Here is a 15,598-nt window from a genome sequence, read left to right on the forward strand (position 1 = left end):
GACCACCTGATATGAAGAACTGACTCATTGGAAAAGACCCTGATGCTGGGAAAGATTGAAGACAGGAGGAGAAGGGGACAACAGAGCCTGAGGTGGTTGGATGGCATCAGTGACTTGATGGGCATGAATTTGAGTAAGCTCTGGGAGTTGGTGATGGACAGGGAAGCCTGGCATGCTGCCATCCATGGTGTCACAAAGAGTTGGATGTAACTGAGCAAGTGAACTGAACTGATGCTGTTAGAGTGCTGCACTCATTATGCCCGCAATTTGGAAAACTCAGCAGTGGTCACAGGACTGGAAAATGTCAGTTTTCATTCCAATCCCCAAAAAAGGAAATACCAAAGAATGTTCAAATTACTATACAATTAGATTCATTTCACATCCTAGCAAGATTATGCTCAAAATCCTTCAGTCCTTTAGCAGTATGTGAACTGGTAACTTCCACATGTACAAGCTAGATTTTGAAAAGGCAGAGGAACCAGAGATCAAATTTCCAACATATGCTGGATCATAGCAAAAGCAAGGGGATTCTCAAAATATATCTACTTCTGCTTCATTGACTACACTGATTATTATGTAGTGCCCATCTTTGTCTCCTGTAACATTCCTTATTTTGAAGTTTGTTTGTTCTGATATGAGTAATACTCCTCTAACTTTTTTAAAATTTCTATTTGCATGGAATACTTTTTTTCTCTTCCCTCACTTTCAGTCTGTATGTGTCCCTAGATCTGAAGTGGGTCTCATTTTTCTATCTATTCAGCCAATCAGTCCATGTTTTGGTTTTTTCTTTCTTTCTTTTTTTTTTTTTTGGTTGGAGCATTAAAGGTATTTATTTATATGCCTATTGCCATTTTCTTAATTATTTTGGATTTTTTGAATGGCTTTTTCCTTCCTTTCCTCTTTTCTTCTCATCTTTTGTGATTTGATGTCTATCTTTAGTGCAGATTTTGGATGACTTTTTCTCTTTTGTGTCTGTATCTATTGTAGATTGTTGGGTTTTGGTTCCCATAAGGTTTTGATAGAGCAGTCTATATACAGACAAATTTATTTTAGTTTGCTGGTCTTTTTATTTCAAGTGCTGTTCCAGTATCCTGCATTGGTGCTCTCCTTTTCTCCTGTTTGCTGGTTTTGATATCAAATTTATGTAGGGATGATTCCTACCTTTATGTTTTCCTTTGCTGGTGAGGTTTCCCAGTTCATAATTTTCTTGAGTCTATTTGTGGTCTTTTCTTTTCCACCTAGATAAGTTCCTTTAGGATTTGTCGTAATGCTGGTTTTCTGATGCTAAATTCTCTTAGCTTTTGCTTGTCTTTAAAACTTTTGATTTCTCTTTCAAATCTGCATGAGAACCTTGCTGCGTAGAATATTCGTGGTTGTGTTTCCCTTTCATCACTTTATTTTTTTAATTTAAATTTATTTATTTTAATTGGAGGCTAATTACTTTACAATATTGTATTGGTTTGCCATACATCAACATGAATCCGCCACAGGTGTACATGTGTTCCCCATCCAGAACCCACCTCCCACCTCCCTCCCCGTACCATCCCTCTGGGTCATCCCAGTGCACCAGCCCCAAGCATCCTGTATCCAGCATCGAACCTGGACTGGTGATGGCGATTCATTTTTTATATGATACTATACACGTTTCAGTGCTATTCTCCTAAATCATCCCACCTTCTCCCCCTCCCTCTCCACTTTAAAGATGTCATGCCACCCCTTTCTGGCCTGCAGAGTTTCTGCTGATAGATCAGCTGATAACCTTACCGGGGGTTCCTTATATGTTGTTTGTTGCTTTTCCCTTTTTGCTGTTATTTTTTCTTTGTCTTTAATTTTTGTCAGTTTTATTAATATGTTTCTTAGTGTGTTTCTCCTTGGGTTTATCTTTTATAGGACTCTGCACTTCCTGCACTCAAGTGAGTATTTCCTTTCTCATGTTAGGAAAGTTTTCAGTTCTGATCTCTTCAAATACTTCCTAATGCTCTTTCTGTGTCTCTTCTGCTTCTTGTACCCCTATAATGCTAATACACATGTGTTTAGTGTTGTCCCAGAGGTCTCTGAGACTGGTTCTCTTTCTTTGCATTCTTATTTCTTCTGTTCCATGGCAGTGATTTCCAGCATTATTTGTTCCATTTTGCTTATTCATTCTTCTGCATCAGTTATTCAGCTATTGATGCCTTCTAGTGTATTTTTCTTTCCAGTTATTGTATTCTTCATCTGTTTGTTTCTTCCTTAAATCTTCTCTTTGTCAAAAATATGCAACGCTTCACAAATTTGCCTGTCATCCTTGCATGGGGCCATGCTAATCTTCTCTGTATGGTTCCAATTTTAGTATAGATGCTACTGAAGTGAACATATCTGTTCCTTTTTCTTGTCTTCCCTCTTTTGTCATTTGACTTTCTTTAATGGTTATGTTTATTTATTTCTCTTTATCTTTTGTCTGTTTACTATAGGTTTTTGCCATATGAGGGTTACATATAACAACTTTTATTTATACAGTCTATTTTACATTGATATCAACTTAAGTGTTTTTATAATCTCAAGATTTTTACTCACCACCTCCTACATATTTTAAGTTTTTGATGTCATATTTTACGTTTATTTTGTGTATTCCATAACTAATTATTATAATCATAGTTACTTTTACTGGTTTTATCTTTCAACCTTTACATTAGCTTTATAAGTAATTAATCATTATCTTTACTATATATTTACTTTTCCAGTGAGATTTATTCTTTCATATGTGATCTTGTTACTAATTAGCTCTTTTCAACTTGAGTCCTTTTAACTTAAGGCTTTTGTAATGTCAGTTTAGTGTTGATGAACTCCTTTAGTTTTTGCTTGTCTGAAAATTTTTCAGTTCTGAATAATGAATTTGCTCTGGGTAGAGTGCTCTTAGTTGGAAGTTTTCTTCTTTTAGTACTTTAATTACATTGTGCCACTCTTTTCTGGTCTGCAAAATTTGTGCTGAAAAATCTCCTGATAGTCTTACGTGCATTCCTTAGTCTGTGGGGTTTAGACTTCTGATGAAAGTCTAATGTGACTATTTTTAAATATCTTAATGTTCTTTCTGTAGTATTTCCAGAATGCATTTATTGTAGTTCTGTGCTGTAAATACAAGCACAGAGGAGTTGATAATAACCCAATCTGGATGCTTTTACTGAGCATTGATTTTCTGTTGTATGCCCTCTGCATGTTCATAACATGCCACCCTTCAACTTACCATTTTTTTAAGGATTTAGAAAAATAACACTAGTGATGTTTTGAAGAATAAATTTAGAAAATATTATATACTTTATAGAGTCTTTTTTCATATATGGTATGATAATGTCTTTATCACAGGAGGTAAATTAATGAATGAAATATATGTGAGGCCACTTTGTTTATTATCAGCTACCTTATAAAGTTATTTATTATAAAGTGAAAATATCATTTTATGTGCAGTTTTTGTCAATTTGCCTTTTGTTTATTGAGTAATCACGTATGTATATAGGTGGCACTGAAGAGGTTGCTTTAAAATTACTTACATTGTTTTCTTAACATGGATTACATTTACTATTACCTATTTTATTGTTTTACTTCTATCTAAATGTTAGATTTCTATGTAGCTTTATTTGTAGTTTGGCATCATTTAGTAATTATCCAATGAGACAGACATGTGGCTTACTGTTTGCTTTTGACTAGATCTGTTAGTAAAGGAAGATAAGCCTTATCATACCCGTTACTCTGTATGGATGCTGCAGTGATCTCATCCATGACTTTATAAAGAACTAGCTGTGGAGTTCCCATTGTAAGAATATTTAATTTAGGTTTCTTACCTAAACCTTCTGGTTAGAGTTTGAGTCAACCTGAGAAAGACCAAGTAAGTCAAGCATAGAGCAGGACTGTTCTGTGAAGATGGACTGAAAAAAGTGAGAATTTCAGCCTAGATAGACACTTATCAATGGGGCTGTGTGATGTAATCAATAAAATGGTGAAGCATTAGGATTTGCTTAAAACCTCCAAAAGAGCCCTCTTTAAAATTGTAAATATGTAGAGTTCGAGGCCCCTTTGCCAGATATTGTCCATAAGATTGCAGTGACAGCTCCCGTTGCCATACCACTTCACCATTGTTTTACCAGCCCACCAGGTACTTTACCTCATGCACTGACTGCAAATTTTGTTCCTCTCACTATACCAGCCTCAGTTAAAGCTTCATCGTTTCTTCACAGATTTACTTCAACAGCATGTAGTCTTGATTCTCCAAAGCATTCTCCATGTTTCCCATATGATCTTTCTCAACCAGGAATCTTATCACACCAGCGCCTCTTCTGTGTTCTCTATGTGAAGCTACCTGTTCTTTCATATGTGCAGACCTTGCGGTTATATTGCCAATTTCTCTATCCTCATCTGTTGATACTTGCCTGTTTATAATCCTGGCTTCAGTCTTCTTAAATTACATTGGAAACCTTCTGATCTGAGACATAATTTTTAATACAAATATTGGTTAAAATAGAGACCTAAAAATGATACATTAAAATTTTTTATTTTAACTTAAAACACGTGTTCACATTTATTCAGCAATCTTTTGATATAGGGCCAAAGCCTTTGCCTTGAATGTGGCTCTACTTGTCAAAGTACCTCATCAGTTTTCTTGTGTAACCACACCTATAATATGTCTCATGATTTCAATTGAGTTTCTTTCAAGTAGAGTGAATGAAAGAGCAGAATCTTCTAGGTTGTTATATTTTCCAGTCTTTTATAGCCATCTCACTCATTTGTAATTTGACAGTAACTTTTTGGCAGCTAGTCTTTTTGAGTCATTTTGAAAGAATCAACCTAGTTTTCTTAGAAACAGTAACTCTTTTTTTTTCACACTCATTTCATTGACTTATATTTAAATAAATAATATAATGTTTAATTAAATTAATTTGATTATAAAGCCAAACACAACTGGCATACAAATGTTGGGAACCAATATAAGTGACTCTTGGCAAACATTTCGGTCACCTGGGTGCTACATCAAGTGCCCTGGCCCACTGTAAAGAATCCATTAGTATTTGGCTTGAGTGTCAAGATGTCTTTCAGAGAGAATAGAGTGTTAATTCAGGAGTTAGTTCAGTAGAAGTCAGTGAAATAAGTTTTTCAACTGTGTTTACAGCCCCTTAAATAAGTCATAGCCTCTTCTTTTTAAAATCTTGGCCACCTCTTTGCTTTCAGATCCTTACAAATTGAATTCTGATAGCATGGCTTCTTCCACAAAGCTTTTCCTCATAGCCTGTCCCCTTCCAGCTAGTTGCTCCTCCAGTTTGCTCACTTAGTGTCATATGCTGTTGGCTAAAGTGTCCCTGTGAGTCCAGTGAGACCAGGACTGTGTCATTTATCTCTGACTCCATAGTCTTGGCTTTTAGAAAGTATTGGATAAATGAACTTGAATTTGTTTTTTTCAGGAGGTGGTACAAGCTGAAAAATATAAATATGTATCTTTATTATTGACATTCTTAATATTTCTGAACTTTGAATAGGACTTATAATAAATGTGTTTGCTTATAACCTCAGTTCAGTTCAGTTGCGTCCGACTCTTTGTGACCCCATGAATCGTAGCACGCCAGGCCTCCCTGTCCATCACCATCTCCCGGAGTTCACTCAGACTCAAGCCCGTCGAGTCAGTGATGCCATCCAGCCATCTCATCCTCTGTCGTCCTCTTCTCCTCCTGCCCCCAATCCCCCCCGGCATCAGAGTCTTTTCCAATGAGTCAACTCTTTGCATCAGGTGGCCAAAGTACTGGAGTTTCAGCTTTAGCATCATTCCTTCCAAAGAAATCCCAGGGCTGATCTTCAGAATGGCCTGGTTGGATCCCCTTGCAGTCCAAGGGACTCTCAAGAGTCTTCTCCAACACCACAGTTCAAAAGCATCAATTCTTCGGCACTCAGCCTTCTTTCACAGTCCAACTCTCACATCCATACATGACCACAGGGAAAACCATAGCCTTGACTAGATGGACCTTAGTCGGCAAAGTAATGTCTCTGCTTTTGAAAATACTATCTAGGTTGGTCATAACTTTTCTTCCAAGGAGTAAGCATCTTTTAATTTCATGGCTGCAATCACCATCTGCAGTGATTTTGGAGCCCCCCAAAATAAAATCTGACACTGTTTCCACTGTTTCCTCATGTATTTCCCATGAAGTGATGGGACCGGATGCCATGATCTTTGTTTTCTGAATGTTGAGCTTTAAGCCAACTTTTTCACTCTCCACTTTCACTTTCATCGAGAGGTTTTTAGTTCCTCTTCACTTTCTGCCATAAGGGTGGTATCATCTGCATATCTGAGGTTATTGATATTTCTCCCAGCAATCTTGATTCCAGCTTGTGTTTCTTCCAATCAGCATTTCTCATGATGTACTCTGCATATAAGTTAAATAAGCAGGGTTAGTAGCTATTATTAAATTGATGGTGTATCTTACGTATCAAAGCAATGAAGTAGGTTAAGAAAAGCAAGATAGATCACTTCAGGGACAGCTAAACCTTAATAAGCGTAGTCATAGAGTGTAACAATGCTCTTCTATAAACACCCCTCCATGCTGCTTCCAGAATCTCTCTTCTGAGCCAGTGCAGCATTTCTTGTTGACCTCTAGGTCTTAAGGGTAACTCAAGGTAGGAATGCTGTGCAGCCCATGGGTAAACATGAAGACTGGAGTCAGAGTGCCTGGGTTCAGATCTTGGCCCTGCTTCTTACTCTGTGTACTCAGACAAGTCAGGGCCTCACTTTTCTCATCTACAAAAAGGAGAAAATCATAATTTTTAAATGATCCACGAAAGCCACTTAGAGCTGCTTGGCACGTCTGTGCTTTCAAGATAAGTTAACAGATGCTATTGCTATTATTGAGATACCAAAGAATTCATTAAAGTCATCTTATAGATAGTATAATAACAGATGAATTTATAAATGCTTTCATAAATAGTAGCATCCCTTCTGCACACTCACTGAAAGGAATTCAAAGAGGAAATACTAGGTGGGTAGATATTTGAATCTGGAATCTACCATTTGCCAGTTGTCACGTTCTGGACTATTTTCTTCATGTCTCTTCGTCTTGGTTTCTCTACTTATGAAATAGAGATGATAGCAGTGCTAGGCTTGGAGGGTTATTATGGATATTAAATTATAGGATGAATGTGAAGTATGGCTTTTGGAAGATAATAACTTTGATAAATGGCATCTGTCTCTGGCAATTATCATCAGTCACAGATTTGGTATACAAAATAAAACTTTGTTTATAACCAAATTTTCTTACCTCTTGAGCCTCCATTTTTCTCTTTTGGCTGAAAATGAAATCTTGCCAATTTAATGGTAAATTCAGAAACTTCCAGACACTTCCCCTTCTTCTCTAGTTTGAGCAAACACTCAGTTGATTTTGGGTTTCTTTCCTTCTGCTTTCTACTTTGCTTCTCCCTCAGGGTAAGTTTCTTGGGATTAGGTGTTATTCTGAGATCTGTGACACTTCCATTCAGATGTAGGGTTTCCAGTGGTCTTTGATTCTGCCAAGTGCACAGCTGAAAGTTTTTATTCTGCCTTCCAGGCCCCAGACCCTGCTGATACCTCAGGCCTTCCTCTCTGATACTTTGGGGGAACTCTTGGTTTTCTCCCTCATCTCACTAGAAAGCATAGACCTGTATGGTGGCCCCCATGCATGTCCCTGCTCTCCTTGTGCTGCTGGCTCTTCCATCCTTCCAGATCCTGCTATGTGCTAAGCTCTCAGCTTCTGAACTCACCTGAGGTTTCTTTTGCTTTATCCCCCATCCACATAGACTTGATTCAAAGTGCAGATAGGGAGAGAAGGCTCTGTTTTCTTTTCAGAAACCCTGTTACTCTGCATTAGTTTTCCATTGCTGCCATAACAAATTACTGGACATTTAGCAGTTCAAATAACATGCATTTTATTATCTCACAGAGCTGTGTTAGGATTCCAGGGTGACTTAACTGACTTCACAGACTTGGGTTTTATAAGACCAAAGTCAAGGTTCACTTCAGGCTTACTAGGTTGTTAGAAGTTCCCAGTTTCTTGCCTTTGTATGCCCAAGACCCGCATTTCTTTGCTGCATGTCAACTAGGGGTTGTTCTTTCCTTGGTCATGGCTCCCTTCTTCCATCTTCAAAGGCAGCAATGGTGGGTTGAGTCCTCACATTTTGAATCTCTCTGACCTTTCCTCCTTTCTCTTCTTTTCTGCCTTCCTTTTCCTGTGACTCTCCCTGACTTCTCTGACGAGGTAATTACATTGGACCCACCCAGATAATACCTCTGTCTTAAGGTCAGCTTATGAATAACCTTAATATCATCTGTGAAGTCCCTAAAGAGCCATACCAAGATTAATGCCTGGGTTAGTAGCCAGGAACAGGAAATGTCAGGGGAGGCACATCTTTAGAATTCTGCCTGTTGCACTCTTATCCCAAAACTCCTCTGACTCTCCTCTGTCAGTGGAGGGATAAACTGGCTGGGCATGTATTCCCCAGTTCTCCAAAACTCATCATTTATCCTAGGAGCTCAGCTTTTGATATCTGAGACATGTTCCTAAGTGCCAAACTATTTTCTCCATCATAGGCGTCAAGATGCTCTGACTGTCTGAACTAAAATTAACCTTTCTCTGTTCTATCATGTGTATCCCATGGACTGTATGTGCAGAAAGGCCTTCCTGTCTCTTTGGATGGTGATTAAAGGATAAAGGCATGCTAGTTTGATTAATCAAACATTTATTGACTATTTTGTAATAGACAGTGATATGAGAGATTCTGACCTGAGGAAATGTATAAGCTAGTAGGAGTGAATTTCATTTAAACAAATACTTATAATAAATGCACAATGTGAGAAGACTGTGTAGGAATACATACGGTGCTGTCAGAACCGAGAAGAGGACACTGGGACTTTCAATGGAGAGGAGAAGGTTTAAGAAACAGTGGTGTACAGGCAGGCCTAGAAGGAAAGTGGTGGTTGAGAAACAATTTTACTTATCTGCAGTCTACAAAGTAGTTTTCTATACTGAACTTCATTTAGTAACCACACTTACTTTCTTCAGTAGGGATTATAGTATTTCTGTTACAGATATAGGAGGTAAAACTAAGAGATTTGCCCATAATCAGACTCCAGGCTTTGACTGACTGAAATTGAACCCAGTTTCACTAACTCTAGATCACATGCTTTTTTTATTCCCTAACCATTCTAATATGAGCCGGAGGCGGAGGGGCCAACCGTGTGGCAAAATGGCAGAGTGTGGTGGCTGGTATGGTGTGTACAGTAGCTAGCCTCCAATAGCCCTCCTACAATCCCACCTACTGGTACTGACACCTTTGTATAGTCCCCTACCAAATGGGATTGGGCCGGCCTGTGTTACCAATAGGATATTATAGAGATGATGGCGTCAGATTTTGAGGCTAGGTCAAAGGAGATCTTGTAGCTTGAAGCTGGCTTTCCTGAGTCTCTGTTTTTGAAGGGAAATAGCTGCCATGCCCTAAGAGACCAGCATTTCTTTGGGGAGGTGCCCACGGCAAGGCTATGGGAAAGCCGTCTTGGCAGCAGGTCTTCCATTTCTAGTCAAGCTTTCAGGTGACTGCAACGTCGTGGGAGACCCTGAACTAGAAGCAGCCAGGAAAGCTGCTCTCAGATTCCTGACCCACAGAATCTCTGTGGATATTTATTGTTGTTCTAAGCCACTATGTTTTGGGCTAATTTGTTTCACAGTAATAGGTAGTTAATACAGCATGGGTTTTACAAGAGCAAGTAATTAATATTATTTAAATGGTGTTAAACAGATTATTAAAAAACCTACTGTGCAGTCTAAGAACTTTAGTTTTTATTCTGTGTGAGGGAGACACTGTAGGGTTTTGAACAGCAGAGCCCTTAGAAAAATAGATTATTGGCGAGTCTCTTGCATATGGAACATTTACAGATTAACTGACTTTCATGCCATTTGGTCCTGGAAGGCAGTCACTGAGGAATTAAATATCTTATAAATACTTCTGTCTCATCTTTTTCTGAGTTTGAAAATCTTAAAATCTGTATCTGACTCTTTGAATCCTAGGAATTATAGTTTATTTTTATTTTTCTAATTAGTAGAGAGCTTCCTCTTTGCAGCATCCCTTGAAAGAAAAATGTCTTGTCCTAAGAGTATGCTCAAGGCAGATCTGTGGGTCACCACCTGAAGAAGTGTACATGGTTTAAGTGTATGATGATTAGATTTCAGCCAAACACAGACATAGAGAGAAGTATGTAGTGGGACAACTCTGATCAGGAGCTTCTATTCTCTGACCTTCTGGTGCAGTCAGGTCCTTGGTTAGCTCTACCTGAAGGCTAGGGGCAGAATGATACAGTGGAAAGAACAATATATTACAGTCAAAGGGAAAGTGCTAATTCTCACTAAGCCACTGGCAGGCTGTGTAATCCTGGGCAAATATTAAATCTCCTGAGTCTCAATATCTTTGCTCATAAAATGAGAAAGGGTTAGATTAGATGATTCCCAATGTTCATTCTCATTACAGTTTTCCATGACATATGATTCCTTTTATGTGATATTTCTGTCAAAATTGAGATAACATGTGTCTCTGGGGAGAGTTTAGAGTGATAATCTAACTATTCTAAAGGGAATAGGACAAATATTATAACCAAAAAATATCCTTTGGAAACTTTTGTATTGTTATTAGACACAATGTATATCCATTTGCTTGGTTTTATGTGTAACATGAGTATTCCTCTTTAATTATAAGAATTACTTAATTTCTAAAACTCATAAAGATTATGGTGGAAAAAATTAGAAATGCTGATTGCTGTTGAATGAGTTTATACATAAGTCAGTAAGTCTGTGCCATAGGTATTTTTCAGTGTGTTTTATAATCTTTGATAATTGCAGTTTTAATTGATTGTTGTGACTTTTACAATCATCTTAACACCTTGCAGGAGGTGCAGCCTTCTGCCGGTGAATATAGAGTGATCTTAGCTTTGATGCAACATTAGCATACAATAGGAACTCTTAGGCATCGCAATTTGTAGTTAGTACAGATTTTCTTTCCAGGTTGGTAAGTGGAGACAGCACTCCTTATAGAACAGTACAGGATAATGAAATCTGCCCATTAATCACAAATCCTATATTTTAGCTTCCATCATAATTGTAGCTCTTCTTCACTAAGCCTATTTTGCCCACTTTTTTTTTTCTCCATTTTCTCCCATCCATCTCTCAGAAAACTGGTGCAAATGCAATCAGATAAACAAGCAAATAAATGAAAAGGAAGAAAATCAAGGGGCCTAGATGTTGCAAGAGCTTCATAAACTCAAACTCTGGCAATTCTGGAGTTGATTTGAGTGTAGGGAAGGAGGTTCCGGAGAAGGTCACCAGGTAAAGTAGCTTGCCCTATTTGAGTATGTAACCCCAATTTCAGACACTGGCAGGCAGGAAGACAAGCAGAAATAAGTAGTTGGTGCTGGATATGTAAAAGGATGCATTTTCACGTCATCCTTCCACTGTAGACCTTATTTACACACTCCAATCGGTGATTTTTTCTTTTTTCACACTCTTTTCATTTTAAGAGGATTACACCCTCCATTGCTTTCAAATCCTCCCATGCGATTTGATCAGCATGTTTGTGACATTTTTGGTTGTATCAGGTATTGACCATACCTCTAATGGTCTGAGGAGGCAGCAAGCATTGCTGGGTGGCCAGAATAGCCAGAGGCTGTGTAAATTCATTACTAACTTGTAGATCAGGGCCAGAGAGATATTGGTATTCTTTTTTTATTCTTTTCAAAACTCTGACTTGAAACAGATACTATACAAATTCTTGAACTTAATGAAGCAAAACTCATCTCCTAAGGCTTTGGTTCTTAAACTTGAGTTGCCAGCCCGGACACTCAGACTTCCTGATTCAGAATGTATGAAATAAGGCCTGATAATTTGTATTTCTGACAAGTTTCTAGATGGTGTGGATTCTGCTGGTCCCATTTTGGAAACTGCTGTCCTAAAGGTTCTTCCAACCTGGAGCGATTGGAAATCAGGTTACAGACCCCTGGGGTTTCTCAGTTCTCTTACTCCTTTGAGGCCAGCTTATCTCTGTCCCACTGCTGCTTGGGTCTGGGGTCATGGGTGTGTGCCCATATTCTGTCCTTTGGACCCAGAGTGCTGAGAACTCTGGGATGCCCAGCCATCTGAATTTCTGAACATGGTATAAAAACAGAGCTCTGGTGCAGAAGTTGTGATCCCCTTGTGACCTTAGGAACATTGTCGTTTAATCTGGAAAATAACACTCTAGGTGGGAAGTATTCTCACTTTTATCTGTGAGGAATTGAAACTTGAAAAGTGGAAATTACTTGCCCAGAAGTAAATGGCAGAACTGGTATTTGAACCCAGGATTAGGGCTTCATTGCCTGATTTTCCTTCACCTTACCTCTGTTTCTCCTGGGTTCCATTTTGACCTCTTTCCTCATTATTATGTAACCAAGATTACACATTACACAGATTCTCTTTAATTAGGGTTTGAATTATGACTTACATATACATATGTGTGTATTTATATATATATATATATACACACACACACACACACATGCTCCTTGGCTTCATTTTTATTATTTTGCATGTATATCTAGTATAGTATATAATATGTGTCCTTGAAGTTGTCCTAAAGCAGATTAGAACAGGGCAAGAAATACATATATGCCTAGTGCACATACATGTTACTCATCCACACACAAACTGGCTTTTCCTCTATGCCTCACATTAAGTCTAAGAAAATCTGCCTCTTTGATTGCCATTGATTTATAGTAAGTTCCAGCCACACCCTTGACTGCCATCAGTAAATAAATGGAGATGAAACTGTCTTTGCTGCCCTTCCCTCCCCATATTCTCCCTAGTACTTCACCAAAAAGAAAGAAATTTAAGACATCGTTTAATTCTGGGGAGATGGTTGGCAGATCTGTATCGACAGATCCACTCTGTTGGAAAACAAGAGCAAGACCTGAGGGCTTTGAGAGTATGTCTGCAGTGAAAGTTTATATACTTTGTCCACATTAATAGCAGTGCAGGTATTTTCCTTTCCTATAGAAAACAGCTCTTTTTCCACTGAGAGGTGGAGCAGGGGAACAAACAAAAAAAAAAACCACAAAAATTCTGGTGTCTGCTGTTGAAGGCTGTAGGGAACAAGGAACTGGGTTACAGGAAGAATGGTGATAAGGAGGAAAGATTGATCATCGTAAGTACCCCTCCCAGGAACTAAATGACTGGGAAATATAAAATAACTTGTTTTTAACTTTACTTGTGGAAGTGGTTGTTGGAAAGGTTGCAGCTTGTAAGTTATTGTGAGTAGTGAAGGAAGGTTGTTTGGAAACTGAAAGGAAATTGTAACAGCAGATGTGGCTGGGTGGTACATTATCACCGGGTGAGCCAGGTAGCTGGTGGGTGTTGGAGGTACATGCATGCTTGTGAGGGTGCTTGGGTTCAGCTGTGTGTGGTTTTCTGCAGTCTCCTAGTGTTTCTCATGGTTGAAATTGTTCACAAGCAAACACAAAATTTACATTATGCTCTAATGGTTCCCTAGTATATCAATTGCATTGAAACAAATTTTTGTTTTCAAAGAAGCGTTATAGCACAACTGACTTTAGGTCAGTTCTCAGATGATTCTGTTTCCCTTATCAGAATACTTGATGGCCATCTGTGAGATGAGGGACATGTGAAAATGCCTCTCTTATACATATTTTATTTCCTATCTCTTATAAAATTTTGTTGTTGTTGTTCAGTCCCTAAGTCATGTCCTACTCTGTGACCCCATGAACTGCGGCACGCCAGGCTTCCATGTCCTTCACTTTCTCTGAAGTTTGCTCAAACTCATTGAATCGGTGTTGCCATCCAACCTTCTCATCCTCTGTTGCCCCCTTCTTCTTTTGCCCTCAATCTTTCCCAGCATTAGGGTCTTTTCTAAGGAGTCAGTTCTTTGCATCAGGTGGCCAAAGTATTTGAGCTTCAGCTTCAGCACCAGTCCATCCAATGACCAGATGCCATGATCTTTGATTTTTGAATGTTGAGTTTTAAACCAGCTTTTTCACTCTCCTCTTTCACCTTCATCAAGAGGCTCTTTAGTTCCTCTTCACTTTCTGCCACTAAAGTGGTATCATCTGCATATCTGAGGTTGTTGATATTTCTCTCGGCAATCTTGATTCTAGCTTGTGAGTCATCCAGCCCAGCATTTTGTATAATGTACTCTGCATGTAAGTTAAATAAGCAGGGTGACAATATATAGCCTTGATGTACTCCTTTTCCAATTTGCACCAATCCGTTGTTCCATATCCAGTTCTAACTGAATATGTAAAAACTTAAGTAATGAGTAAATCCCCCTCATTTTGTGTAACATCACAAAATGGATGTTAAATTTGGGAGGGAGCCACATAAAAATTTCCCATGTAGCAAAATGGCTTTGTTAAGGTGATCTGTTCTCACTCCATCTCCCACCCCACCACAACCTTTGAGCCAAGCCACGTGGCTCACAGTCACTGATGACTTTATGTTGTTTGTTTTCTCCCTGGTGATGTTCTTTGACTGATGGCCCAGAGAGGTACCTGTTGAAGTGGCCCTGTGTTGTTTGGTGAAGTGTGTGTACTCATTTGTTCTAGCTCTCAGAGCATTTCCCAGGGTCACATTTATTGATTTCAGGATATGACTGTGTGTATTAGACACTTCTTGACAATTGCATGCACAGTATTTGTGATGGTTAATTCTGGGGTATACTGGGTGTTTTATCCTTTTCAGGTCCATCTTGGGAAAAAGGGAAAATTCACATGGAGAAAGAAGCAGCTTCATATCTTTGAGCCTACATTTACATGGGAGCCATGTCTGGCAAAAACATAGATAAGGCAGTGCTTTTGGAAGGAGTATCTGGTCATTTTCTTCAAGTTCAACATCTCTCATCCAATTAGATGTAGCAGCTGGATTCTCGTGTGTGCATTCCAGTTACAGAGAGAGAAGAGTTGAACCACTTGTGGTGGCTCTGATGGTAAAGAATCTGCCTGCAATGCAGGAGATCCAGGTTCAATCCCTGGGTCGGGAAGATATCCTAGAGAAGGGAATGGCAATCCACTCCAGTATTCTTGCCTGGAGAATTCCATGGACAGTGGAGCCTGGTGTACTACAGTCCATGAGGTTGCAAAGAGTCGGACACGACTAACTAACTAACACTTTCACTTTCACTAACAGTGTTATATCTGCTGGGAAAGGTAGTATCATTATAAACATGTTGGAAATTTTTAAAAATTTAAATGTAGGTCCTAGAATTTGGGGCTGGAAGAAAATGTGAAGAGAAAGGATATTTTTGTCCTATGCTTCATCTTACAAAAAGGAATTTGAGTCCCATAGAAGAGACATTATAAGCCATCAGATCCTGTCTTGTTATAACATAAAGGAATCAGGACTTAAGACACTAGCTCTTCTTGTACCATGATGCTGATTTTTGTAATTCAGTGAGTTCTGACCACTTACATAAGAATCCAGGAGCTCTCATTCTGTTGCTGCTGTTCCCTTAACCCTAGTATTTGTAACATGTGCTTGATTTGATTCCCCTGCTTTACCCACTTCAATTTTATTTTATATTTTAAAGC

The 15,598-nt window shown here is 38.7% G+C and overlaps 1 protein-coding gene and 1 non-coding gene across 3 annotated transcripts in view; one reads left to right on the plus strand and one right to left on the minus strand.

Moving 5' to 3' along the window:
- The window catches only part of TMEM108 (transmembrane protein 108), a 438,465-nt gene that overhangs the window by 91,415 nt on the left and 331,452 nt on the right, over nucleotides 1–15,598 (plus strand). The window lies entirely within an intron of this gene.
- LOC120859461 lies at nucleotides 2,248–2,353 on the minus strand. Its single transcript, XR_005720090.1, has one exon. It is a non-coding gene; the product is annotated as a U6 spliceosomal RNA (small nuclear RNA).

This window comes from Oryx dammah, unplaced genomic scaffold, assembly GCF_014754425.2.
Source record: "Oryx dammah isolate SB20612 unplaced genomic scaffold, SCBI_Odam_1.1 HiC_scaffold_2, whole genome shotgun sequence".
NCBI lineage: Eukaryota > Metazoa > Chordata > Mammalia > Artiodactyla > Bovidae > Oryx > Oryx dammah.